Source organism: Dermacentor variabilis, chromosome 4, assembly GCF_050947875.1.
Source record: "Dermacentor variabilis isolate Ectoservices chromosome 4, ASM5094787v1, whole genome shotgun sequence".
Classification (NCBI taxonomy): Eukaryota; Metazoa; Arthropoda; class Arachnida; order Ixodida; family Ixodidae; genus Dermacentor; species Dermacentor variabilis.
This window is the reverse complement of record NC_134571.1, coordinates 198958610-198986068: the sequence shown is the minus strand read 5'-3', so window position 1 is coordinate 198986068 and position 27459 is coordinate 198958610. Positions and strand designations below refer to the sequence as shown.

General features: G+C 50.0%; 1 protein-coding gene across 2 annotated transcripts in view; it reads left to right on the top strand.

Moving 5' to 3' along the window:
- The first annotated feature begins 15675 nt into the window (after window positions 1-15675).
- The window catches only part of LOC142580046 (putative D-lactate dehydrogenase, mitochondrial), a 104893-nt gene continuing 93109 nt past the window's right edge, over window positions 15676-27459 (top strand). The window contains exon 1 of one of the 2 annotated variants that reach the window (XM_075690795.1): window positions 15676-15782. The gene's annotated coding sequence lies outside the window, so the exon portion shown is untranslated. Of the gene's footprint in view, window positions 15783-15853; window positions 16109-27459 lie in introns of those variants that run through there. The other variant, XM_075690796.1, reaches the window with a different exon arrangement.

Below are 27459 nucleotides of genomic sequence, written 5' to 3'. Positions count from 1 at the left end.
GTTGCCATGTGCAATTCCTCTCCTGAAATAGCTGATGCAAAGTTGGCGTGTGTCTTGCATTAACCTTTACACTGTGTGCTATGTAGCATTTAATTTTTGTTAATGTTTTTCGCTTTCAGTGCTTGCAAGGTAGGCTTCTTTCTTGAATGCAAGCTTTCTCATTCCCATATTGAATTCCTAGTTTCATTCAGGATTCCTATTCTTGCTCGACAGCCCGTGTTTTGTGCAAGCTACATTGAAGTGATTGATTGCAGAATCTGGTTTCGCTGCTGTCCGACTTGGTACTTGTCACCGTGTTAGGCTTCTCATATGTGGGAGCCGGGTCAGTTGCATAGGGAGACAGTTTCTCGAGGCAGTCACCTGCTTCTACAATATGCACAGTGACATAGACTGCGAATTTACATGCACCGTGGTTGGTGCTCCCCGTGCCGTCCTTTCCTGCTGCTGCCGTGTGCAAATTTTGCTTGTGGCCTTCCTCGGCCAGGTTTTGGCGTCAACGGAGACTCATACATGATTACATGGGTCTAAGTGTATGAAGTTGATATTCACGTGTGGAAAGGCCTGCAAAAGTGGCTGCAAAATGGTGATGTCCACAAAACCGGCCATGCCCATATTTATAGCATGTAGGACACCAAGTGTGAGTTACACATTAGAGGCATACGAAAGAATAAAAAGAAACATGCAAGTTGGAAAGGCGGTAACGCTAAAATGCCAGGCACTCCATGTCATTGTGTTGGCTGCGGCAGCAAATGCTTGCGTCACCCGATTGCTTCGCAATGCAAGTTGCTCATCTTCAACGGCAACTGTCGGTGCAAATACGTGGGACACACTGTCCAATCTGCTTGCGCTGCTGGTCGTTGTTTGTTACCAGACAACTATGTGCGACGAAGGCAAGCCCTATACTTAAAGTCGGACGGTTCAATGTGCCCCAAGCAACCCGTGTGCGTGTATGCTCACTGTTGTCATGTGGATCGTAGCCAATGTATAGTGCCAATGTGAAGATTGAGTGTTATGCTAGAGTTTGCTGAAGTGATTTGATTGGAGAGTCTTGTTTCAATGTTGTCCCACTTAGTCATGGTTGCTGTGTTACATTTCTCGGATGTGGCGGCCTGGTCAGTTGGATTGGCCAACGGCCTCTCGAGGTAAACGCCTTCTTACGTTTCGCCTACGACGCGCGGTATAGCCGGCGCGGATGCAGCGGACGCGGGGGCTTCGTTCAAAGCGGCGGACATTTTGGCCCGTTCGGCGCCACCGCTACGCCTCCCCGCCAAGCGCGTCCAGGCATGTTCCAATGCCACGTGTCTTCGAGTGCGCGTGTGTGTGTGTGCGCATGTTGGTGCACACGCTTGTGAAAGCGCGGCAGCCGGGGAGAGGAGCTCCCCCAACTGTGAAGCGAGGAGGTCTGACCGGCGCCGGCCCGGCGGATGCGTCACCTACTCGTCTCAACGTGCCCGAGCGGCGCCGTCACGTGCGCCTCTATCGAGGCGTTCCTTCTTGCCCTCAACTCCGAGAGTATAAAAGCAGCTGCCCCAGGACGCCAAGGGAGGCTCCGATTTCTTCCGTTGAGTAGCGTGGTCTCCCGTCTCTCCACTTCGGTCGACCTGACCGGCCGCTCTTTTGCGATGCTAGAATAAAGTTGTTCTGTTAGCAGTCGACTCATGCTTTGCCAGGACCTTCGGATGCTTCCAGTTGTGCCCCAGGTCGCCAGGCCAACGCTACCCTTGGGGCTTGCGACCCAGTTGCAACAACTCGTGCCAGCGGTCCGATTGCAACAACGGGCGTCAGCGCTGAGATTCCAACAACTGTCTGCCAGCGGTGACATCGCGACAACGGAGGCCAGCAGCGAAGATATGCGGTTCACTGTATGCTGAGCAGCACAACGACCATCCGGGAGCAGTGCAACGAGCCCTGTGTGATGACTGGTTGCCTGCAGCGGAACGACTGCGCTGAATTCTTGGCTGCGAGGTTTGGTGAGTGCGGGACTTTCTTCTTCTGAGTTTTGCCAGGCTTTTGTTAGTGTCAGAAACAGAGCTGGTAATTGTGGTTGTCGTTGCTGCCGGGTTAGTTTGCGGCAAGACAATAGTAGGCAGTAGAGAAAGCAGCATTCAGAGCAGCCATGGATTAGAAGTCGTTGCGCAAACCGAAATTGCTGGAGCTTGCAAGAGAGTTGGGTCTGGATGTCTCAGACAAACTCAGCAAACCAGAACTGCTAAGGGCTATTCTTGAGTTCACGAGCTGTCGGAATGCCTTGAGACCATTGAGGAGAGGGAGACGGCAAAAAGGCAGGAGCGCGAACGTAAAGAACAGAAAGAGAAAGATGAGCGCGAACGAGAAGAACAGAAAGAGAAAGAAAGAGAAGAGCGCGACCGTCAACACGCTTTGGAAATGAAGCGTCTCGAGGTAGAGATGGAACGCGCTCGTAATGGAAGTGAGGCACACGGTGCAGGAGAACGAGTATCGTTCAAAATGACTGACCTGATGCGGCCGTTTAAGCTTGGAGAGGACATTGGTTTGTTCCTGGTTAACTTTGAGCGAACGTGCGAGAAGCAGGGGTTCTCTCGGGAAACGTGGCCACAGCGCTTGCTCACTTTGTTACCCGGCGAGGCGGCCGACGTAGTCGCTCGCTTGAAGAGAGAGGAGGCAGAGGATTTCGACAAAGTGAAATCGAGTCTGCTAAAAAAGTACAGGCTGTCAGCGGAGGCGTTCCGTCGGAAGTTTCGGGAAAATGAGAAAGGCAGAAGTGAGTCATATACAGAGTTTGCCTACAGGCTAATGTCAAACATGCAGGAGTGGCTCAAAGAAGAGAAAGCGTTTGGTGACCACGAGAAAGTTCTGCAGTGTTTCGGGCTGGAACAGTTTTATAGTCGGTTACCTGAGAACGTGCGGTACTGGGTCTTGGATAGGCCAGATGTTAGTACGGTGGCTAAAGCCGCTGAGCTAGCCGAGGAGTTTGTGACGCGTCGGGCTCGCGGAGCTAAGGACGGTCAAAAGGGTGAATATGGCTCCAAGTTTGAGAGGCCGAAGTTCACAGCCATGAGAGCAAGGGGCGACACACGTAGTGCGGATGTGAGTGAAAGCAGTCCGACCGAACGTAAGGAGACGGCGGCAGCCGAAGCCGAACGCAGAAAGCGGCTCGAGACGAGGCAAGCGCGCGTGTGTTATACGTGCCAGAAGCCGGGTCACTCTTCGGCGCATTGTCCGGAAACAAAAACAAAAGTCGTGTTTTTGTCGTTATGCAGTACTGACGAGAACATGAAGCTTCTCGAGCCTTACATGCAAGACCTCCTCGTGAACGGGAAAGAGTGCCGAGTGCTTCGTGATTCCGCAGCTACAATGGATGTAGTTCACCCCTCCTACGTAGAACCCGATATGTTCACGGGCGAGTGCGCATGGATCAAGCAAGCCGTGGAAGCTCATAGCGTGTGTCTGCCCGTAGCAAAAGTGCTTATTGAAGGACCTTTCGGAGCACTTGAGACGGAGGCCGCAGTGTCATCTATGCTGCCCCCACAGTACCCGTACCTATTTTCGAACAGGTCCGATCATCTCCTGCGCGAAAAGGGGCTTTTGTTTGGTGAGGCTAGCGTTCAGGCCTTAACCAGATCGAAGGTTCGGGAGCTCGCTGCAAAGGAGGTAGTTGCGGGGCCGACGTTGTCGAACAATGAGAAAGGGTCAGAGGCGCAGCAAGCTGATATTCAGAGCACGCCCGAACTGAATAAAATTGAGCCTGTAGCGTTGAAGGCACCAGATACTGGAGAGGAAATGCCCGACACGAAAAGTTAGAAGAGCTATCTGCAGATTTGCTCATCGCGCCTACGTCAGACGGACTTAATAGGTTGCTAAAAGGCAGCCGGTCGGCTTTGATAGCCGAGCAAAAAAAGGATGGCAGCCTAGAAAACATACGCTGCATTGTCAAGGAAGGTATCGCCAAGAAAAATGCTCGCTTTGTGGAAAGAGGTGGAGTCCTGTACCGGAAGTATCTAGACCGCAGGGGAGTGGAGTTCGATCAGCTGATCGTGCCTCAGTGCTACCGTCAGGATCTGTTGCGCTTGTCGCACGGGGGTTCGTGGTCCGGACACCTAGGAGTTAAGAAAACTAAGGACCGTCTCTTGCAAGAGTACTATTGGCCAGGGTATTTTCGGGACGCAGACCACTTTGTGAGGACATGTGACACCTGTCAGCGGGTGGGCAAACCAGTGGACAAATCGAGGGCGCCGTTGAAATTGGTACCTATCATTACGGAGCCTTTTAGACGGCTCGTTATTGAAACAGTGGGACCTCTGCCGGTAACAGCCACGGGGTACAGACACATTTTGACTGTGATCTGCCCAGCGACAAAGTTCCCTGAAGCAGTGCCGCTTAAAGAACTCAGCTCAGTTGAGATAGTCAACGCACTACTGTCCATATTTGCGCGAGTTGGTTTTCCTGCGGAAATCCAATCAGATGAGAGCACAGTGTTTACTAGCGCTTTGACAACTTTTCTCGAAAGGTGCGGGGTAAAGCTGTTGCACAGCTCAGTGTACCACCCACAGTCGAATCCCGTTGAGAAGCTCCACTCCGTCATGAAGCGTGTGTTGAGAGCATTGTGTTTTGATCAACAAACGACTAGGAGCTGTGTCTGCCTGGGGTGATGTTTGCATTAAGGTCCGCGCCGCATGCGGCTACGGGGTTTTCGCCAGCTGAGCTGGTGTACGGTCGCTCGCTGCGGTCTCCGCTTCGCATGCTTCGAGAATCGTGGGAAGGCAGGGGCGTCGACCCAGTCGTGGTGGAGTACGTGCTTAGGCTCCTCGAACGCTTAAGAAGGGCACAGGAGTTGTCAGGTGAAGCAATGGCAAAGGCCCAGCAGAGGGCCAAGGTTTATTACGATCGGACAGCCAGGGCCCGTCGTTTCGAGGTGGGCGATGAGGTCATGATATTGCGCACATTGCTAAAAAACAAACTCGACGTGCTGTGGGAGGGCCCAGCACGGATTGTTCAAAAACTGTCGGACGTTAACTACGTGGTGAGTCTGCCAGGAAAGCGGAAAGCACAGCAAGTTTACCACTGTAATCTGCTCAAACCCTATAGACAAAGGGAAGCAGTGGTGTGCATGATGGTAAACGTTCCTGAAGAGCTTCCGGTCGAGCTTCCGGGACTAGGCTCAGTGACGAACAGGGAAGACACCGATCAAGTCATTAGTGACTTAATCAGTAAAGCACCGCTGTCGCCTAAGCAGAAAACCGAACTACACCAGCTCTTACAAGAGTTTCAAGGTCAGTTCTCTGAGAGGCCTGATAGGACTTCTGTCCTTACTCATGATATAGAACTTACCTCCCCAGAGCCAGTACGATCCAAGGCGTATCGGGTGTCACCCCGCCAGCACGATATTATGGAGGCTGAGGTAAAGAAAATGCTACAGCTCGGTGTTATTGAGGCGGGTGAGAGTGATTATACCTCCCCTTTGATTTTAGTTGAGGTACCGGGCAAGGAACCTCGTCCTTGCGTCGACTACCACAGGCTTAATTCCATTACTAAGGATCAAATTTATCCGATCCCTAACATCGAGGAGCGCCTTGAGAAAGTGAGTAGCGCTCAGTTTATTTCCACCCTAGATCTTGTCAGGGATTATTGGCAGGTTCCACTTACAGAAGAGGCTAGTAGGTATGCGGCGTTCATTTCACCAATGGGGACATTCCGTCCTAAAGTTTTGAGTTTTGGTTTGAAGAACGCGCCATACCGCTTTTCAAGCCTCATGGATAAAGTGTTGCGGGGACAGCAAGAATTCGCTATACCGTATCTAGACGACGTAGCGATATTCTCCGCATCCTGGTCTGAGCATATGGCACACTTGCGGGCAGTACTAACCCGCCTGCGCGAAGCGGGCTTGACAGTCAAGGCTCCCAAGTGCCAGTTAGCACAGGCCGAGGTTGTCAACCTCGGTCACGTGATTGGACGGGGTCGTCGCCGCCCCTCTGAAATAAAGGTGGCCGCTGTGCGAGACTTCCCTCAACCGCGCACGAAGACCAATATTCGGTCGTTCTTAGGTGTCGCCGGCTACTATCAGCGGTACATCCCCCGGTACTCTGATATCGCGGCTCCCCTGACTGATGCTCTAAGAAAAACAGAGCCCCAAACACTCGTCTGGGACGAGACAAAGGAAAGAGCTTTTAGCGCCCTAAAGAGCGCCCTAACAAGCCGGCCTGTGCTACGATCGCCAGACTACACAAAAGGGTTCGTAGTTCAGTGCGATGCTAGTGAGCGAGGCATGGGCGTTGTACTGTGCCAACGGGAAAATGGAGAAGTGGAACACCCCGTCCTGTATCCTAGTCGTAAGCTGACCAGTCGTGAGCAGGCGTACAGCGCCACCGAGAAAGGGTGTGCGCGTCTCGTATGGGCCGTTCAGAAATTGTTATGCTACCTAGCCGGCTCGAGGTTTATCATTGAGACGGATCACTGCCCTCTCCAATGGCTGCAGACCATCTCTCCCAAAAATGGCCGCCTCCTGCGCTGGAGCCTCGCTTTGCAACAATATTCCTTTGAGGTGCGTTACAAAAAGGGGAGTCTCAACGGTAACGCCGATGGCTTAAGTCGAAGCCCCTAACGTAGGAATCAGCCTCAGAGTTGTTTGTTACTGATGTTTTCCTTCCTGAGGCAGGATATTTAACATATTGCTAAGTGATGACGTGCTTTCTAGTGCAATTTTCCAATTTGTGGACGCGTTCTGAGTGCTGCTAGACTACTGAAAGGAACTAGGCAGTAGTATAAAAGGGGAAAGAGCCTGGCAGGACTTGGTGAGGGTTGTTTCGTGCTTGCTGACTGAGCGGTTGAGTTTCGGCGTAGTTCTAACGCTTGCCGGGAACGAGAACAAAAATGTCAACTCTCCCGAAGTCACTTTGCAGTGTCCTGTGTGAACCTGAACGAGAGAACGAGGCCTTCTCGGTGCGCTGCGCTCAAGAAACGCCGAGGGACGACCGACTTCGGTTGTGAGCATCATCGAGCGACATCCCTCCGGACAGCGGATACAGTCCCCTGACCATCGGGATCTCCTTCCCCCGGCGGGGCGGTCTGTTACGTTTCGCCTACGACGCGCGGTATAGCCGGCGCGGATGCAGCGGACGCCGGGGCTTCGTTCAAAGCGGCGGACATTTTGGCCCGTTCGGCGCCGCCGCTACGCCTCCCCGCCAAGCGCGTCCAGGCATGTTCCAATGCCACGTGTCTTCGTGTGCGCGTGTGTGTGTGTGTGCATGTTGGTGCCCACGCTTGTCAAAGCGCGGCAGCCGGGGAGAGGAGCTCCCCCAACTGTGAAGCGAGGAGGTCTGAGCGGCGCCGGCCCGGCGGATGCGTCACCTACTCGTCTCAACGTGCCCGAGTGGCGCCGTCACGTGCGCCTCTATCGAGGCGTTCCTTCTTGCCCTCAACTCCGAGAGTATAAAAGCAGCTGCCCCCGGACGCCAAGGGAGGCTCCGATTTCTTCCGTTGAGTAGCGTGGTCTCCCGTCTCTCCACTTCGGTCGACTTGACCGGCCGCTCTTTTGCGATGCTAGAATAAACAAGTTGTTCTGTTAGCAGTCCACTCATGCTTTGCCAGGACCTTCGGATGCTTCCAGTTGTGCCCCAGGCCGCCAGGCCAACGCTACCCTTGGGGCTTGCGACCCAGTTGCAACAACTCGTGCCAGCGGTCCGATTGCAACAACGGGCGTCAGCGCTGAGATTGCAACAGCCTGCTCCTGCAATCCGCTCAGCGACACAAACTCCCTGTTTACATGTGCTGCGATTGGTGCTCTCTGTTTGTCCTTTCCTGCTGCAGCCGTGGGTAAAGTGTGCTTGTGGCCTTCTTTGGCTGTGATTTGGCGTGAACGGAGACTATCATACATGATTGCATGGTTTGAACTGTATGATATCCACATGGGTGGAAAGGCCTGCAACATGGTGATTCCCACAAAACAGACCATGTCCATACTGAGAGCAGATGGGGCACCAAGTGTGAGCAACACATTAGCGGCCACTGAAAGAACAAAAAGAAACATGCAGGTAAGAAAGGAGGTAACGCTAGAATGCTGGGTAGTTCATGCCGCTGTGTTGGCTATGGCAGCAGATGCCTGCGTCACCCGATTGATTCGCAGTACAAGTTATGGCGACTGTCAACGCAAACAGGTGGGGCACTGTCCACTCTGCTTGCGCTGCTGGTTGTCACTCGTTCACTAGACCGCCATGTGCGACGTAGGCAAGCACTGTGCCTGAAGTCGGATAGCTGAATGTGCTGTATGCAACTTGATTCATTTTGCAAAATAGAAGTGAGGCGTGCAGACAGGACACAAGAGTAGAGAAGTGGACAACACGAACGCCGGAATGGTAACACGTGGTGTTACCATTCCTGAGCATGCGCAGATGAGTTTTGTGCCTTCTTTCTTTTTTTGCCTCAGTGCCCTCTTCAGTTGATAGTCGGCGTTCGTGTTGTCCACTTCTCTACTCTTGTGTCCTGTCTGCACGCCTCACTTCTATTTTGCACAATGAATCATTACCAACTAGCTCAGCTTTCTGTCGTTCTATGCAACTTGAAGTGCGTGAATGCCCACTGTTGTCATGCGGATCTTAGCCAATGTACAGTGTATTGTCTGAACCTTATGCGGTGACTGAATGCAGAGTCTAATTTGATAATGGTCGCCGTGTTATGTTTCTTTGATGTGGCGACCTGGTCAGCTGCATGGGCAACAGTCTCCCGAGGTAACCATCTGCTCCTGCAGTCCACACAGCGAAAATTACTCCCAATTCAAATGCACCGTAATTTCTCTCCCTATTCGACCGTTTCTGCTGCAGCCGCGGGCAAATTATGCTTGTGGGACTTCATCGGGCGTGATGTGGCGTGAACGGAGACCAGCACACGTGATTACATGGTCCGAAGTGTACGAAGTTGATAGCCACATGGGAGGGAAGGCCTGCAAAAGTGGCTGCAAAATGCTGACGCCCATATTGAGAACGTGGGGCACCAAGTATGCGTTACACATTAGCGGCCCCCGAAAGAACAAAAAGAAAGGTGCAGGTTAGAAAGGAGGTAACGCGAAAATTCCGACTAGTCCATGTCGCTGTGTTGGTTGCGGCAGCAGATGCCTTGCGTCACCCGATTGCTTCGCAATGCAAGTTACGGCGACTGTCGATGCAAACAGGTGGTGCACTGCCCAATTTGCTTGCGCTACTGATTGTCGCTCGTTACCAGATCGCCATGTGCGACGACGAAAGTGAGCAGTTTACGAGCTCGCGTTAATGGTTTCAGCGCATCTCAACAAGCAAATTTTATTTCTGCTCTTGTACGAGAAGGTGCACTGCTTTTCTTCTGCCAATAAAGTCGCACGTCTTGTTCACTCACTTGCGGCTTGTTTGTATGGGCGTCAGTAGAGGCTGTTTAGTCTCCTGGCGACTAGAATGCGGCACCTGAGGCATGCCGCAAAGCCAGCGAGGCGAGCACGGCGCGGATCCAGCGTACGCAACCGGTATAAAGCGGCCATATTGGTTATTACACTAAAAAAAAAGGCAGTTCCGCTTCCTGTTTTAGTAGCGCTATCTGTCGGGTCCCCTGCTAAGTTCTACACGCTGCCGCTTCTCATTTTCGAACCACTGTGGAAGGTACAGTTTCCCATCTCTTTCTTTATTCTTCTTCTTTCTTCTTTTTCTTCTTTCTTCTTTATTCTATGGGGGAGATGAGAGGGCGACAGTTCGGCGAGGCTCAAATAAATCGCGTCGAGATTCGGGAGGCGAGAGGCGAGAGTCGGGAGCAGCCACAGATACAGCGATTAGCTGTGATACTGTTGCGGCTGTTGCTGAATCCGAAGCTCCTTGAAGTCGATGGTTATAGAGGCTGCGCGCTGCGATCTCAAAGCGCGTTCATTCTTTGATCTTTAGTACCACGGATATTGGATAAAAATACTATATTTGCTTTACGGACAAAGGGTACGTCGCAGGAAATTCGAAGACCTCACACGTGTATGTTTGTAGCGTGTGCGGGCTTGCATCCTACGGTTCCCACAGCGCGTCCGATGCTCGGAGGTAGCAGCGTCGCGTGTCGGCGCTTGTCTTTTATTGCCGGCCGCGCGGCCACCGTGTCTACTTTTGAGGAACTCCACATGCGCGTAGTCACCATGTTTGCAAGTGAATTTCGCATTCTTCTGCTCCCCGAAACGTGCTCATTTCGGATCGTACCAATGGCTGTGTCATCTAGTTTATGTTAAAACGACGATGGCATTTGTACACCGGCGAAGAAATAAATTGTTATGAACTTGGGCAGTCATGAATCTAGTCTAACGTCTCAGTTTTTACGTAGCGAAAACGGCTACGAAAGTGGGGCGGTCCCGAAGATAGGCGCTTTCAAGCGCCAGCTGTAGCGACAGCACGAGGAAGTGGCACGCGGCGCACGCGCCAAGCATTTCAGAGCTTACTGGCTTTCGAATGAGAAGAGTATGCGCTCGCTCGTGGCCTATTGGTTAGAGTACCGGGCTCGACGGCCGGCGTTCGATTCCACCCCATCGATCACACATTATTTTCTTTTAATCAAAGCGAGGCGAAAGAAGAACCTACCTGCCACAAAGTGACAGGAATGAGGTTGGGACGCTTCGCAATAAATTTTTGGAATGTCTTCATATGCGAGTCCTAATTATTCTATACTAGACTCAACTGCTACACAACAAAAAAAAACAACTAGAAAAATCAACACAAATTACCCAATAAATGGTTTATTGAGAACGTTCAACGCTAATATTGTTGTGCAAGGGTTGAGTGAACTCAATCGCTCTTGAAAATTTGTTGAAGTCCGTTGTTTCAACAATTGCCCAACAATATATCAATGGTTAATCCAGAGTCATTTTTGTACGGGTTTGAAACCATGCTCCCTTCTGTGCCACGTGTTGCAACTGAGTAGGCTCGTTAAGTCATCGATGACGCTCACATGGCACGTCAAGTCGCCCGATCTCGTTTATTAGCCTCGCAGCATATACAAAAAGACCGTTATGGCCGGTGCCATCGCGATCTTAAGTTCGTGCCAGGTGCTTGGGCGCTCTTTTCGTCACTATGTTTTCGGGTTGGCCTCTCCCTGAAGCTTCTCTCTCGCTACACAGGGCCTTATTAAGTCCTACGTGATGTTAACGATGTAAATTACGAGATTGCGCCACTACAGTTTGATGCATCCTCAAGTCCGACGTCTGTTGACCTTGTCCACGTTTCGCAGCTGAAGCCATGCGTCGCTCGCAGTTCTTCGCCTACCATGCGCCGAGACGGCGCTTCACCACCCGGGAGTCCTGTTACGGAAGGAGGAAGGAAGAGAGGAAAAATAGGATCGCGGGACGTTGGCTGCTGCATGTTGTTGGCGGTCAGCCATCTTCACTTCTCTGACTCTTCTTTTATATATATATTGTACATACAATCTTCTATACTCCCAACATCGCCGTAACAATATGATTTACTTTTATCATGTGGCCGACGATATATAGGACAAACAGGGAGGTGTTTGAACGACAGGACAAGAGAACATGCTGCATCCTTGGAAGGGATCTCCGCTGGGCATCTCGCTTTTCATCACCTGCCTTGACATTGCAGTGCATAATTTCACGACATCAAAGTTTTAGGGAAAAAAAGTAAAGACAAGCTGACGCGCAAAATTTTAGAAGTCATGGCCATTGACAGAAGCAGGCAATGATGCACCACTATCATGCAACGATACTACTATCAGAAAAATAACGCTACTTGCGCAAAAAAAGGAATAATAATCTTTCACCCTAAGAGACGGATAATCGGCATGGAAAAAAACAAGCATTGGCTGTTTCGTCATACAAAAAAATGTGTGAGGAGTGTTAGGAACTAATAACAAACATGCAAGTGGTAGTTCAGCGTGTGTCGTTGCCCCTTTTTGTCCGTGTCAGTACGTTCTGCTATCCGCCGTGGTTGCTTAGAGGCTATGGTGTTGGGCTGCTGAGCACGAGGTCGCGGGATCCAATCCCGGCCACGGCGGCGGCATTTAGATAGGGGCCAATTGTGAAAACATCGTGTACTTAGATTTAGGTGCAGGTTAAAGAACCCTAGTTGGTTCAAATTTCCGGGGTCCCCCATCTACGGCATGCCTCATCATGAGATCGTGGTTTTGGCACGTAAAACCCCATAATTTAAAACAAAAAGCACGTTCTGCTGCAAACCATTTGTGCTATGTGCAAACAACGAGCACTCGCAAACATTATTCTGAATTTAACCAGTGAGCCTGCTGAGCTAAAACGCACAGCGGTCGCAATGTATATTTTGATTTGTTCACGTTATGCTAAGTGTTCTCAGTGCCTACGAAAGATCGACATCTTCCGTAAGCAGAAATAGGGTGTCGCTGTACGACCGTGAATACCACGGGTGCCCTGGCGTTGTAAAGCAGTTATCTTGTTTTCCTTTCTTGAGGAAGGATGTGTCAACCTTATGGATGCACTGCGCTTTGGATTGTCGGGAAACTAAATATTTCTTTTAAAATGAATTGGCTTAACGAACACGTTGATCGCGTTCTGATGCATATGCGCTCGACCGCGAATGTCCACCTACTTTTCGGATAGTATTCGACCGCAGCAAGTAAAACCGTACAAAACAGCACAGGCTTGAGATCTCCATGCCCGGCAGCGTTCATAGGCTGCGGATATATTTTCGTATTCTCTATTCTGGCGGTGCAGAATCTCTTGAGATCGAATATGCATTTTCGCAATACCTCTGAACGAACACGGCAACCTCTTTCACCGCCGTGCCACAAGCCTGTTGATTCGAATAAGGAGACGTGCTGACGATGGCTAGGTTACAGACGTCAGACAACACCAGCCAAGTTTGTGAGGTGTACTTGCTCATATTAGAAAAATGAAGAAAGGAAAACAAGACCCTCGACGATCAGTAGCATTATTGCTACATTATCTAAACAAAACAAATAAATTGCAAGCCGGGCAGATTACTGCAGGTTGTTTTGTTTTTTTTTTCCTTAGCGACGAAGGCCACCAAACGGATTCGTACGCAAATAGATAGTTCCGAATCGTGCGTAAGGAATAAGTCAATAATGCCGTGGCGACTAAGGAAAATCAATGAAGGAACCAAAAGATATTTAGCGAACGTGCAGCCCTGCCAATGCTTGTGCCAACAATTATACTACCATGCGCCTCGATGGCCGAAGTCATGGATCAAAAGGAAGCCGTTGTTGGACAGGCTTTTTAATCCACAATATTTGTTTTTAAACATGCCGACAAATGTTATTAAATCTAATGGTTTTCGAAGTGTCGCATCAGAATATTCTTTTCCATTGTGGATTTGTCCTTTAATTTATGTTTCCCAGATTTCACTCATTTTGGAGCACAGCGCCCCTTCCTGCGGCGGGCCGCGGCGTCCCTCGTGGCCGAGCAAACGAGCACAGTGAAGGATGAAAGGGGGAAGGCGGAACACAGCGGGGGATGAAAGACGGCGATAGCAAGGAGAGCGCGAGGAGGAAAGCTGGGGAGCAGGGTATGGCGAGAGAGGGAGAAGAAAAAAATGGCTGTGGCTTAGCTAAGGTTAAGCCCAGGATGCGAAGCATACTAGCCTTTATTTTAGTTGTTGGACCACTGTTTAGTCTGGTGAACTGCTGTTGCTTGGCTATATTTGCTTCGGCTAGACGAAGAAACAACTCACGCGTTACTCTGCTTCGCCTTCAAGAGTGGAACGTGACAGCGTTCCCGTCGACCCGCCAAGGGGTGTAAGACAATGGGCTACGCCGCAGCGACTACGCGCCCCGCATTGGTCGCGGTGAGCGTCGAGCAGCGCAGCGTTCGGCGCGGCAAAGAAATGTGCGCCTGAGCAAGCGACCCACGCCTGAGCCTTAGAAACAGCTCGTTTCTAAGGCAACACCGCATTCACTAGATTCGCTTTTGTACCGCTTTGAAGCATCGTACTGTTGACTCAGTGGTAGCGTCTCCGTCTCACACTCCGGAGACCCTGGTTCGATTCCCACCCAGCCCATGTTGCAAGAGTTGAGCCAAAGCCACACAGAAACAAACGCAGTTATATACCGCCGCGACGCCGCGAGCGACGGCGCGAGTTGGAGCCCCGTTTCTCCTTTGTCGTGACGTCACGGTGTCACGTGGTATTGAAGGCGACACCGCCGCGCCTGAGGAGCTGGGTTGAGCTGTAGTAATATGCTTCGCATAAAACGCAGTGCCGCGCAAGGAGGGCTCTGCGGAGACGATGGCAGCCATGTGGCGCCAGACCTCCGCTCATGCAGCGACAGAAACAAATCGCTGCATGAGCGGAGGTCTGTCTGCCGCGGCTGCTGTAAATCGTGTCCACACGTCCCCCACGCGCTGTTTCTCGGGATCTCCCGATAAGCGAGGCAGTCGCGCTACACTTTGCTTCGTTTGCAACGTGCCACACGAGACAGATTGTCCGTGCCAGCCAATATATCGCGAAATGAAAGCCCGCATTGAGATTCTCTCAAGTTTCGCATTAGGGGGAGTACTGTAATCGTCAGTGAATTTTTTGTAGCGTGATTTTCGGTAGCCTTCCATAAATTCAACCCATCAGTAGACGCGGCAGTGTTTGGACGTCACTGATTCTCCGCGTTTCTGCCGCACTGCTTCTGGTTACTTGCCGATTTTGCAAACTCCCAGATGATTGGTCACTTACAACTTAACTCATATTCGTTTCGTTATTTAACAAAACCACAGATTGATTGGTGAAGGCGTCGCTACCTTGATTCGGCTAATCAAGTTTTCCCCTCCAGCTTTCATCTTAGCGCCGAGATTTCCGAGACTAATGATGAAGCGCGATTTATATAAGCCATCTGTATCCAATTCTCCAGATTTCAAACAACTATTCCGTCCCTAAGAAAGCAAATTATGCCATACACGAAGCCCTCCTCAAGACTGTACTGTAGCACACCATCTCTGACGTGTCACTTAGTAGGGATGGTGTGATGCCGTGCCGTTTCGTTCTTTTTTGCCTGGGCAAGTGACACCACAGACGATTTTTTACATGCTCGTCCACGATTTTCAAGCGTACACGAAATTATCTCGAAATAGCACCTTCGTCCTCTCTGCAGACCCGCATTAACCACTTAACCATTCCTGTTTCGCCAACCTTTCGTACCTCTAATGATGAGCGCAGGGGCGGGAACGCTTCCTGCACAGTTTGGGAATTTCATTAACATTCCACGAAGTTTTGTTGCTGAACTTCTTGATTTTCTTTCTTTATTCATTTCTTTTATTTTCTGTTCACACCTAATACTTGAATTTTGTTAATCTACACACTACATTTTGCCGCTTTTCTTACTAACGTAATTTCGTTTTTGTTGTTTTGGTTCGTCTCCAAACGATGGCTCCGCCCACTGCGGGGAAACGGCGTAGAACCTGGTGGCGGTACAAGTGTGTTTAGGTGTTGTCCTCTTGTAATCATTACTAGCACCACCAAATCAAAACTGAGCATATTAGAGAACAACAGAGAACTTTTGTTGCATTTATTTTTCCCGCAAATCAATTCTAAAATTACTACACATACTTGAGCTATCTGATTCCTCGTCAATCTCCCAGGGTGGGCATTTGTCACTTCGACAACAGACATTACAACCGTTACTATTCAGAATCGTAACCGAATGCCCCGCCACACTAGCAGCGGCGGCCTGCAGCAGCGTTAGCTCGCCTTGTCGCCGCGATGCCCCACGTGTACACTAGGTTTTGTGCCACAGCTGCCGTTGCAGAGCCGTGCACAGAACCGCCTCCCGGCTTTCGGCGGCAGCGGGGACCCGCGGAGACCCACGACGCCAACACCACCGCAGTACAACAGGTACGTCGCCGTCGGGCTTCGCCGCTGGGCTTTCGCGGCGAATCGCGCGTCGGTCGCTCGAGCGTCGCGATTCGCGCGGCGACGGGCAACCGGAGATCGCTGTCGTCGCCAATTCCAGGACGCACGGCGAAGCTCGCTGTACGGGCAGTCGGGTATCGAGAGGACACAGGGCTGTTTGTTGCGCGCGTTCTTTGGGCTCTTGAATTGCCATTTGTGAAACAGTCGGCGAAGACCGTACAGTGACAACAGCGGTGACTGTGGTATTTATAAATCGTAACGACAGTGTGCCTCGAGATCTTCCTGACGGACCTGGATATAATTCTAAAGTAAGTGCCACAACAACTTTCGTTTTACTAATTGGTAGGTGTCCGGGTCTTTCACGTGAGACGCTGTTGACACCGACAAGCCGCTGTAAATATCTGCAAATATCCAATAAGTAATTATTTTCGTTCATTTCTTCTCTAAAATTTCTGGCAATGATAGCTATCTTCAGCCATCATTTTAGGTACTTGTGGTGTGGGATATGCTACGACGCTTTAAGTTTCTTTCAACTTCGTCGCGAGGTGATTTCGACCTCGGTTTTGGTAGATAGACAACCGGAGAAATGCGAAAACACCTGTGTACTTAGATTTAGGTGCACGTTAACGAATCCCAGATGGACCAAATTTCCTAAGTCCCCCACTACGGCGCGCCTCATAATCGTATCGTGGTTTTCGCACGTAAAAGCCCATAATTATTTTTTTTTATTTAGACAGACAACCACCGAGGTGTGCCTGGAATCACATGAGCAATGCATAATTACAAATTCCTAATGTATGTGTGCAAATCTCCAGCATTCTCCTTAATATGATGTTCGAGAGCACGTTACAGTACGCGAATTTCTGCCGTCTCTACTCTCAGCACGTACTGTGCGAACCACAGCATCAAATATTTCATCCTTCCTGGCACTGGTTACATTTCGAGACATGATCTGACCGATTTAAATGCTGCCAAACAAACTACTCTGGCCATACTGGCCCGATGTTATTTCTCACATAATTCGCATAACATCTCGGTAGTGGGCAATGAATGAAGGAAAGAAGTGCAACACTTTACCAAATTCTTTCGCTTTTATCTTTACTGCGTGCGTCAACAAAATGTATGTGGCAAAACGGCAGAGTGAGAATATACTTGCACAGTCGAGCTTAAATTGTGAAAGGGCTTGGCGAAGCGGGTGAGCGTAGCACGGCATTGCCTCGACTGTAACAATTAGACCTTGAGAGCGAAATAAACCTATAAGCTTAGAAGAATCGGCTATGCAACAAGGGTGCAAAAATAATGGCCTATACTGTTAACTACAGAAATACATACATACATACATACATACATACATACATACGTACATACATACATACATACATACATACATACATACATACATACATACATACATACATACATACATACATATCCATTAAACACTACATATCATCATCATCATCATACATACATACCACGAGCCGCCTATGCATGTATTGGACTCTCCTCTCGGTGACATGGGGTACGTGGTGTTAATTAGAGCATCTCGCGAGCATGCATCACTTCAGAAAGCAAATAGAGTAGGCTTTGGAGTACTTTGGAAAAAGGACACAGCGCTAAATAAAGGCAAGTACACGAGAGAGTGACACGCACACAGCGCACAGCTTTGGAGTGCCATACAGTCAAAGAAAAAACAAGTGCCGTAGGCACTCAGCAGATATCAGATATAAAGCATTATTTATCTATGCAGTTTAGTGGCACGACGGCCAGGTCTGCGTAAAAAGTGTTTTGTTTTTGTAAACCATACGTGTCTAACATTACAAACAGAACAAGTTAAGATGGCGGGACGTCGAGTACAAACATTGCGTGATCGAAATTTATTGAAAGGCTTTATATAAAATTAGGTACGACTTTAAGATCTTCATCGTGTTGGCGCAAATAATTATTCGTAAGGACGTTAGTGACCTAGCTGCGACGAACACAGCAATATGCTGGAAATCTAGATTACAACAAGATACATTCATGCTTTAAGGAATTAGGAGTAAATTCGCACGCGACAATTAAGTTGGCAAGTGCACATATACGCCCGAAGGAGCGCTTGCCATGCAGCATATGGTGCCGGTACAGGGAGATCTGGAAATCCAGCAAATGGCGTGCCGGTGTGGGGCTCGATCCAGCAGCCGGCACTGTGAGGGGAATACCGATTGGGTTGGTGCAAAACGGGCCAGATGGCAACCCTACATCTGCCCCAAGACGTAGGTACACGTAGACATTGTAATCGCGTTCAACAGGAGACCATTACTACGACAAATTGAGGAAAGGGAGCGTTGCTGTGCTTCTCCACGGTCTCAGTGCAAATGGCCGAGCATAACACATGACTTGGTGCGTTAGTAAAGAAGGCTACCGTATCGTATCAGATATATTGACAGCGCAGCCTACCAAGTATGGGTATGCGGACTGTCGTTTAAACTTTTAGCGACGGCGCTTTGGCTACCTGAGGGGCGTAGTTGCGTAAGCGGGGCGTATATTTAGCGACTGGTTCCTGGAAGTCCTGCGTGGTGACGACATATGCAGTGGGGCCAACTCTTTCGATGCTCTCTTTATTTTATTTTGTTTGCTTGTTTGTTTTATTGTCATCGACTCCATTCGTTCTCGGCTATTTTTGCTTGCCAGTATCTGTATTTATGCGTGCTGGCCTGTCTCCACTTGATAGTAACACTCGTGTCAAGCATACCTCTCTAGGCACGTTGTGTCGTTTCACTCTAAAAGGATGTTCATCGATAGCCGCTTTCACTCCATGCTCATTTTCGACAATATAAGGTATGAGCCATTCTTGCACCAAATATATCTCGTTTGCCGAAAATATAGGTTTTAGCACGTTTCTTGCAGCTTCATATCGCGACACACGCACCAATCGGAGCAGCATATATCACAGAAAAAAAAAGCGAACTCGCTACATTAACGGCTTACCTGTATCCTACCAAGCACATACACATCTACTCTTCTGGTAATTTTTCTTAAAAAGACATTGCAGATATAAACACCCTTTCAACACACACACACACACACACACAGTAAGTAGAGTTCAACCGTGTGTACGGCTTGTTTAAGCATCCTGATTAACTTGTGAAGAAGAAGATCTGTGAATACAAGATCGTTGCATGACCATGCACAACATACAGGGTGATAATTTTTAGGTGTCAATAAATTTTTAAAAATCACCTGTGGCAGATAGCGCAATTCTTGTCCTTGAGTTGGATTATTCACAGAGGCGATTATTATTAGCATGTGAACTCGAAACACATATTCAACTATTTAATTAAGATGAACTGATTAACTAATTTGAACTTCGTAATTATTTACATTACGTCACATATTGCAATTTACGAGTTGCAGCCGGTGAGTGTGAGAGACTTATCCACTTGAAATGAATTCACAGGATGAGATAAATTTCGAGATATTATTTCCCAAAGTGTGGGATCAATTGCACGTGCGTTCCAATTACTTTAGGGCTTGATTGCGTGAAAGAGCGTTTTGTTAAAAAATAAGTTAGTAAAAACAGTGCATTTTTACGAGCAATTCTATGAGGAACATATTTGAACAGGTGTGATTCTGCAAATTCATTCGAAATGAGTTCGCCTTTCAAGCTACGAAGGGAGGCCGCCGCCACCATGCACAGTGTGAGCACCGCGGCGTCGAAGCACAAACGCTCAGGGCGCGGACGCGGCGATTCTCTTCTCCTCCTCCGGCGCTCGCTTCCCTCGCGGCGACACGCATAATCTCGTCGACTTCCCAGGCGGCCATCTACGCTAATGCGTAAAAACTATCACCTATCGCTGGACGCTGGGCGCTTCGTAACTTTCGCTGCGTGAGTCGGCGAAAGATACCAACTTACATTGCGAATAAAAGTGAACACGTAGTGAATGATGGCGACAAGCAGGGCTGCCGTGTATCCTGCGGTTCACAACACGGCTCATAGATTCTTCCTATCAAGGAATTCGCATCAGCGCTATAGAGTATTCTGGAAAGGAAAGCAAAGCGGATCCCTGCTTAAGCGCAAGACTTCGCGGTGTATCACCCGCCGTGGTTGTTCAGTGGCTGTGGTGTTGGGCTGCTGAGCACGAGGTCGCGGGATGGAAACCCGACCACGGCGGCCGCATTTCGATGGGGGCGAAATGCGAAAACACCCGTGGTACTTAAATTTTGGTGCAGATTAAAGAACCCGAGGTGGTCAAAATTTCCGGAGTCCTCCACTACGGCGTGCCTCATAATCAGAAGGTGATTTTGGCACGTAAAACGCCATATCTTCACAGGTTATGCATGGCTGGCGTCACTGTCTCGTTTCAGTGGGTTCGAGTATCATGGGATAACACTGCGCAGCTCTGCTTCGCTGCGTCGCATATCTTTAGTGCCTGGAACGTGCCCGTTGTCTGAGTCAGTTATATTTTGTAACGTTGCATAAAGCGAGAGTTGCGGCGAGCAATATGCGTTACTATCAATGTTTACCATTTTGAACTGTAGCAAAAAGAAAGACCAGATTACAAAGGAAGACGAAGCACACACACAACCTCCTTTTCTCTTGTGCGGCGTTGTTTTTGTGGCTTTCTTTCTTTGTTTCACGCTTTTTTTTTCCTTTTGTCCTCTTTTATTTTGCACTTTTCGAAATGATCACGCTATATCACGTGACCAAATTTTCTATTTTGCTCAAGTACAATCAATGTTGCAGTGACCTTTCAAAATATGAGCCACTGACGCCTCCCTTCTTTCGCTTTCCCATATGGTTGTGTTAAAAAAAAAAAGGCGATCGACAAGTAAAGCTGACTTTATTTAAATACGCTTACATGCAGTGAATGAAATACAAACGTGAAGAGGAGAAAAAAGCATGACGTTACCGATAGTCGGCGACCGCATATATCGGTACATGCGTAGCGGGGGCCGGTGGTAAGGGGGGGGGGGAGGGAGTCTATGGACTTTTTTTGCGTTGTTTCGCTGTTTGCGTCGCGTACCGTGTCAAGTGTTCACGCAATACGAGCGATTAGCCAATTTATCGGTTACGCTAGGCATGGCACAGTGCATGTAGTCTGCTTCTTTTTTCTATTCTTTTTTTGTAGTCGCGGTTGAGCTTTATTGATTTTCAATGTCGAGCGCATTTCAGATTTCACCCAGATTTAGCCGACGGCGGAAGTTGCGCAGTTGCTCAATGGCGTCTGGACTGCTGGCTTTCATGACGTGGCGACTACTGCGCATCCCCCGTGAAAGCAATCGATTAGGCGGGATCCTTGCGCTGCCCTTCGTGAGGTGCGGCTCAGAGAAAGGGGGGTGCGCGAAATGGCGTCTGGAGCAGAGAAACTTGGCGGCCAAGGTCGCAGGCGACAGGTAATGCGGAAGAAAATGCAGAGGAAAGGGCTCGGCGGCGAAAGGACGCGCTTTTCCTGGAAATATGTGATTGCTTACATATATTGCGAATGTACACATATTGTGTAACGGCGCTGATTGATTGAATGATTGATTGTCTAATTAATTAAGTAAGTAAATAATTGTAACGAATCGAAACGATGCAGCGGCCTTCGCAGAAGTCGAAGCACAGCGTTCCAGCGTTCCGGAGTTATACGGGCAACCTGGGATGGTCGAGCATGCGCACAAAGCTCCGCGGACGAGCGTTCTTGCATGAACCGCGCAGTCGAAATCACATGTAGCCACGGTGGCGGCAGAGCGAACCCGAGACCTCGTGTCTAGTTCGCAGAACGCCATGTGGACTCTGCGATCGCCACAGTGGGTGGTCGGTGTTCTCCGGCCGCGTCAGCGCGCGCTTTAAACACAGTCCCACGGCATCGTGTTCGTTTCATCCCTTCTATTCACCGTCTTCTCACGTATCACGCAGCTAAAGAAAACACAACATTCCATTGCGGGAGTTCTTTTTTCTTTTCTTTCTCTTTTTTTTCCACGCAGCTTTGTATTGTAAATGGCGCAAATGTGTCTGAAAGAAAACGAATTAAAAAAGAAACGAACCAGGAATAAAACAGTGGGCTGCAGTCTGAGAGCAATGTTTCCCGCCAGTTTACTGCAAACATTTGCAAAGTAGTATTTTAGCTTAGAAGCCGGCTTCCTGATTGCATAAATAACACATCTCTTTGTACTAGTTCAACGCTGCGCGGCAACGTGTGGGTTGTAGCAGGCCATAAATTACCCCTCTCTAATACCGAAAAAATGCAATGTTACAGCAAGAAGCGACTTCGAAAGTGAGAAAAATCGCAATAAAGAAAGACGGGGGCCGACGCCGCCTTGAGCTTCCCCCAACAGCTGTTCATGGCGTCATGAATTATGACAGCGTATCCTCGTTCCTAGTTAATTTCTTATTAGCAAACTGGACCACATTTTATTCCGAAGTTACCAAACACTGAATATAGCAAGTTTCAAGAATTTCTACGGCGCGTCAACGGCGCAAATTTGTAACAAAAAAAAAATGTTGATATCCGTTACGTCACACTGACGCGCCGGCACTGTAGCTTCGGCGCCAGATTGAAACGTTGAAACTTTGACCTTTGGACGGACGGAAAAAACTTTAATGGAAAAAGGACCTGCGAGGTTGCTAGCCCGGGCTCAGGCCACCCGGGCATTGTGTGCGGTGAGGCATAGCCTTTCCACCGCTGCCCGGGCCCGCTGGATAGCCTATAATTGGTCGTGTAGTTCTGAGCTAGTCAGAGCGCTTAGCCATCGCTCCTCGAGAAGGTCCGGTTCTATCTTGTCCTCTACGTATACTGAACTGATCTGTGTGCACTTCCACAAGATGTGTGCCATGTCTGCGTGTTCATGTTTGCAGAGCTTGCAGCTTGCGTCTGGATATTGTGTTGAATTTATTCTGTTTAAGTGTACTGGGTTTTGGAACGTTCTGGTTTGCAATCTTCTCCAATCTGTTTCTTGAGACCTGTCGAGTTGTTTGTGGGGTTGTGGGTATGCTTCTCTTTGTTTCGTGTAGTGTGTCAGTATGTCGTGGTACGTGACCAGTCTGTCCCTGTCGTCTTTTATCGCTTCTTCGTCGTCGTCGCCTCCTCCGTCTTCTCCATCGCCTCCGCCGCAATCCTTCTCCCTTCCCCGGGGGTTGCGGGGTGTTGGGCCGTCACTGTCCGTGCCGCGGTGGGTTAGTTTTCGCGCGACTCGGTGGGCCTTCTCGTTGAGGTTGGGAGGGGCATTCATGGTAACTTCTCCCATATGTGCCGGCATCCATTTGAGGTATTTGGGTGTAATTGTGCCGTTCTTAAAGTCTTCTGCTCTGTGGTTCAGGATTTTGGCCGCCTCGGTGGAGACCCAGCCCTTTGTGAAATTCCTAATAGCCGTCTTGGAGTCGCTGATTATTGTTCTGTATTGTTGCCGACCGCTGATTATAGCCAAAGCGATTGCCGTTTCTTCCGCTGCCTCCGACGATCTAGTCCTTACGGAGCCCGCAGTCACGGTTTTTCCTTTCGTGCATACGACCGCCATGGCGAAGAGGGAGTTACCTCTGTCAGCGCCGACACCACCATTGTCGTCCCTGTGTCGGGGGTACCGCGCGGCGTCTACGAAGAGCACCCCCTCCCGCGCGCCGTGGTTTTTGAGAATCGTTTTCATGCGGCATTTTCTTCTCTCGACATTGTGCACGGGGTGCATGTTCTTCGGGATATTTTCCGTGTTGATTGCGGCTCGGACGTCTGGGTGAATCTGCATCTTGGGGCCGTTCATTCCGTGGTAGTTTATGCCGATCTTTTCCATGATTTCTCTGCCCGCCTTGGTTCCGGAGAGTCTTTCGAGTTGCGCTATTCTCTGTGCTTCTGCGATCTCCTCCAGCGTGTTATGCACTCCGAGTTGTAGTAACCTTTCGTTTCTTGTGTATCGGGGGAGACCCAGTGCTGTTCTGTGCGCTTTTCTAATGAGCGCGTCGATCCTGTCTTTCTCGGCCTTGTTCCAGTGGACGAATGCCGCCACGTACGCGACGTGGCTGATCGCGAAGGCCTGAACGAGCCGCACAACGTTTCTTTCTTTAATGCCCCTCCTGTTGTTGGAGACTCTCTGTATTAGCCGAATGGCCGCCGTGACTTTCTTTTCCAGGCGTGTTATAATGTCCGTGTTTGTTCCCCTGGCTTCGATCCAGAGACCCAGAACTCTAATCTTTTGGACCATGGGTATCTCCGTGCCTTTCCTCGTGGTTAATCTGATTCCCCTTTTGTGTAGTTCCGCTACGTCCCTGGACGGTTTGCCGAACCTCCTGGGGCGGTAGAGCAGCAGTTCCGATTTTTCCGGCGAGCATTCAAGTCCGGTGCCCTCTAGGTGATTTTCGATTGCCTCCACCGCCCCTTGAAGTCTGTTCTCCATATCGCCCTCGCTTGCGTCTTTCGTGGTCCAAATCGTAATGTCGTCTGCATAAACGGCGTGATTAATGCCTTCTATTCGGTCCAGTTTTTCCAATAGTCCAATCATGACGAGGTTGAAGAGCATCGGTGACACGACGGACCCTTGCGGCGTGCCAGCGCTGCCCATGTCCACCTGGATACTCTCCTCCTCGTCCAGTCTGATTCTGGCTGTTCTTCCCGTAAGGGAATTTCGGATAAAATTATACGTTCGTTCGCCCAGGCCGAGTTGCACGATTCTGTCGAGTATGGCCGTGTGCTTGACCCTGTCGAAGGCCTTCTTTAGATCAAGTCCAAGTATTGCCCTCAAGCCCCGCCCCGTGGTATCTATGACTTGCTCCTTTAGTTGTATCATGGCGTCTTGTGTAGAGAGCCCTCTTCTGAAGCCAATCGTGTTGCTGTGGTACAGGTCGTTTGACTCCAGGTAGCCGTTAACTCTACTCAGGCAAGCGTGCTCCATCACTTTACCAACGCAGGAAGTGAGAGAGATCGGCCGCATGTTCTGTATTTCTAAGGGTTTACCTGGCTTCGGTATGAGGATCACGTCGGACCTCTTCCATTCGTCGGGTATCTCGCCATTCCGCCAGCACTCGTTGATGTAGTCTGTCAAGCGGCTCGTTGCCTGGTCGTCCAGGTTCCGGAGCATCTTGTTGGTCACTTTGTCGGGGCCCGGAGCCGACTTGGTCTTGATGGTCTGCAGGACGGCCTTGATTTCTTGCTGGGAGAAATCTCTGTCGAGGTCTTCGTTGGCAGAGCCCGAGTAGTTCCGGTGTTCAACGGCTGGAGGTCTCTCAAGGTAGAGCTTGACGATTTCATCACCCATTTCACGGATGTTTCCTTTGTACTTGTGTCTGAGCTTGGTCATTTCCGCTTTCGCCGCTGTCTTCGTTCCCGACGGGTCGAGCAGGTGCTTGAGGATCTTCCACGTCTTGCCCGTGTTGATGTTGCCGTCCATGGCGTCGCATACCTCGCCCCAATCCTGATTGCATAACTGGGCGCAGTGTGCTTCGATGGTCTTGTTTAGTTCCGCGATTTTGCGCCTGAGATTTCTATTGTGTTTTTGCCCTTGCAGCCGTTTCTGGATGGATTTTTTGGCTTGTACGAGGTGCGCGAGCCTGCTGTCCATCCGCGGAGAGTGACCACCACCATTGTCGTCGTCTTCATGTTCGCGTCGAGCCTCCCAGTCGTCCCACTCCATCTCGGTCGTGGCCTTTTCTACGTCTCGTAGCAGCTCTCCGTTCCATTCCTCTATGTTTCTTATGGGTCCCTGTTCTTTTTCGTCTCTGATTTTGCGGAATTTGTCCCAGTCTACTAGCCGGAACTTATGTTTTATTCCCTTCGTGACGCGGGCCTCTCCTAGGGCTATGCTGAGTATCCTGTGATCGCTCCCCAGGTCCTCGAAGGTGTTCTCCCAGGTGATTCTCCCGGCTCTCCTGCATAGCGTTAGGTCTGGTGTGGTGTCCCTATGGGGGCCCGCACCCACTCTGGTGTGTGAGGCCGGCTCGTTGAGAAGGGTTAGGCCGGCCTTATCTATGAGGTCGGCCAGATTTTTTCCCTTCTTGGACGAGTGTCCATATCCCCACTGCGTGTGTGGAGCGTTGAAGTCCCCGCCGATGACGAGGCTGTTGTCGCCGGCGATGGTCAACGTTTCGTTTATTAAATCTTCGAAATTGTGTGTTAGGCCCTTTTTGGACGGGCTGCTGTAGACGTTCAGGACGAAAGTGCTGCTCTCCTTCTTGCTGCGTGGCACAACTTCTATGAGGATGTGGCTAATGTCCGTAATTTTTCTCATAATTCTCGGGATCGCGACCAGTCCTTTTTTGACTAATGTCGTCACGACTATGTCCCTCCCCGTCCCTTTTGTACGTTGTTTGTGGGTGGCGTACCCGGCAATTTTGGCGTGGTCGAATGTTTCCTGGAGAATGATTACGTCGGGCTTTTGTCTTTTTGCGGTCAATTTAATGTGTTGTGTCATTGTTGCTTTTTTGTTAGAGAAGCTGCGGCAGTTCCACTGCCAGATGACGAGTCTTCCCTTTTTGGTGCCCGCCATCTTTACGAGAGCTTCTTCTCCAGCTCTGCGAGCCGCCTGTCGTACTTTAGGGCCTGCGCCTTCCTCTCTGCCTCGCTGTCACTAATGCGCGCCGCCAACATCTCGAACATTTTCTCCATTTTGTCAGAGAGTTTGTTGAGCATGTCCTCAAGGACGTCAGTTTTTTTGTGCTAGGTCGGGGTCTCTTGACCTCCTGTACCGAAGCGACCTGTTCGTTGGTCTTGGTCTCCGGGATTTTACGCTTGGCGCCCAGTGGGTGTGCTACATCTGCTACCATATCCACTTCCTCCTCCATTGCTTCGGTGGATGGGGTGGAGACGGAAGCGAAGGCGGCTGACGGGGGTGACGATTGTGTCTGCATTTTGGTAAGTATTTCATTAAGTGTTTTCTGTAGTTCGTCAATTTTTTTGGCTGATTCGCTGTTTTGTTTTTTTTTTTTGCCTTTTCTAGCTCCTGTTTGAGTAGATGGTTTTCCATTCGATATTCCTTCACGCGTTCCTCTATGTGATCGTACCTGCCCCTATCGTTACTGGTATTGCCGGACCTTCCCGATTCGCGATTGGCCACTACGTCTGACCAGCTCACCTTTGCTGGTGTCGTCTGTTCTTGCTTCTTCCCGTTCGTTTCGGGCTTCGTCCCCCTCGAGGTGGATATGTATCCACTCCCGGTCCTGTCCCTGTTCCTGGACCTGGACCTCGAGGTCGGTCGTCCCCGCGCTCCCGGCCTTGATCTGGATCTGGATCTGTCCCTGGACCTCGAGATCGGTCGTCCCCGCGCTTCCGGCCTGGACATGGATCTGGACCTGGAGCTGGACTTGGATCTGGGCGCGGGAGATGGTTGTGTGTGGTTGCTGTCCCCGCCGTCAGGTTCTTGTGAGCCGGCTATTCGCAAGAGTTCTTCCTCGTTTCTTCTCGCTGTCCATCTTCTTAGTTTTACCATGTACGGTGTCTTGTATTTAGCCCTGCAAGTCCGGTCCGCCGTGGGGTGAGCTTCTCCGCAGAGCTTGCATTTAGGTGTGCATTCGTGGTCTTTGGCCGGGTTTTTGCTACCGCACGCTGGGCACAGCTTGTTGTCCGGTCTGGGGCATACATCGGGTCTGTGCCCGAGCCTGCCGCACTCTTTGCAAAAGTCTATTTGTTTCCGATAGAGGGATACTCTCATCATGATGCTGTTGAAGTGCGCCCACGCGGGGACCCTGTTGCCCTCGTACAGTAGTATCACGGTGGTC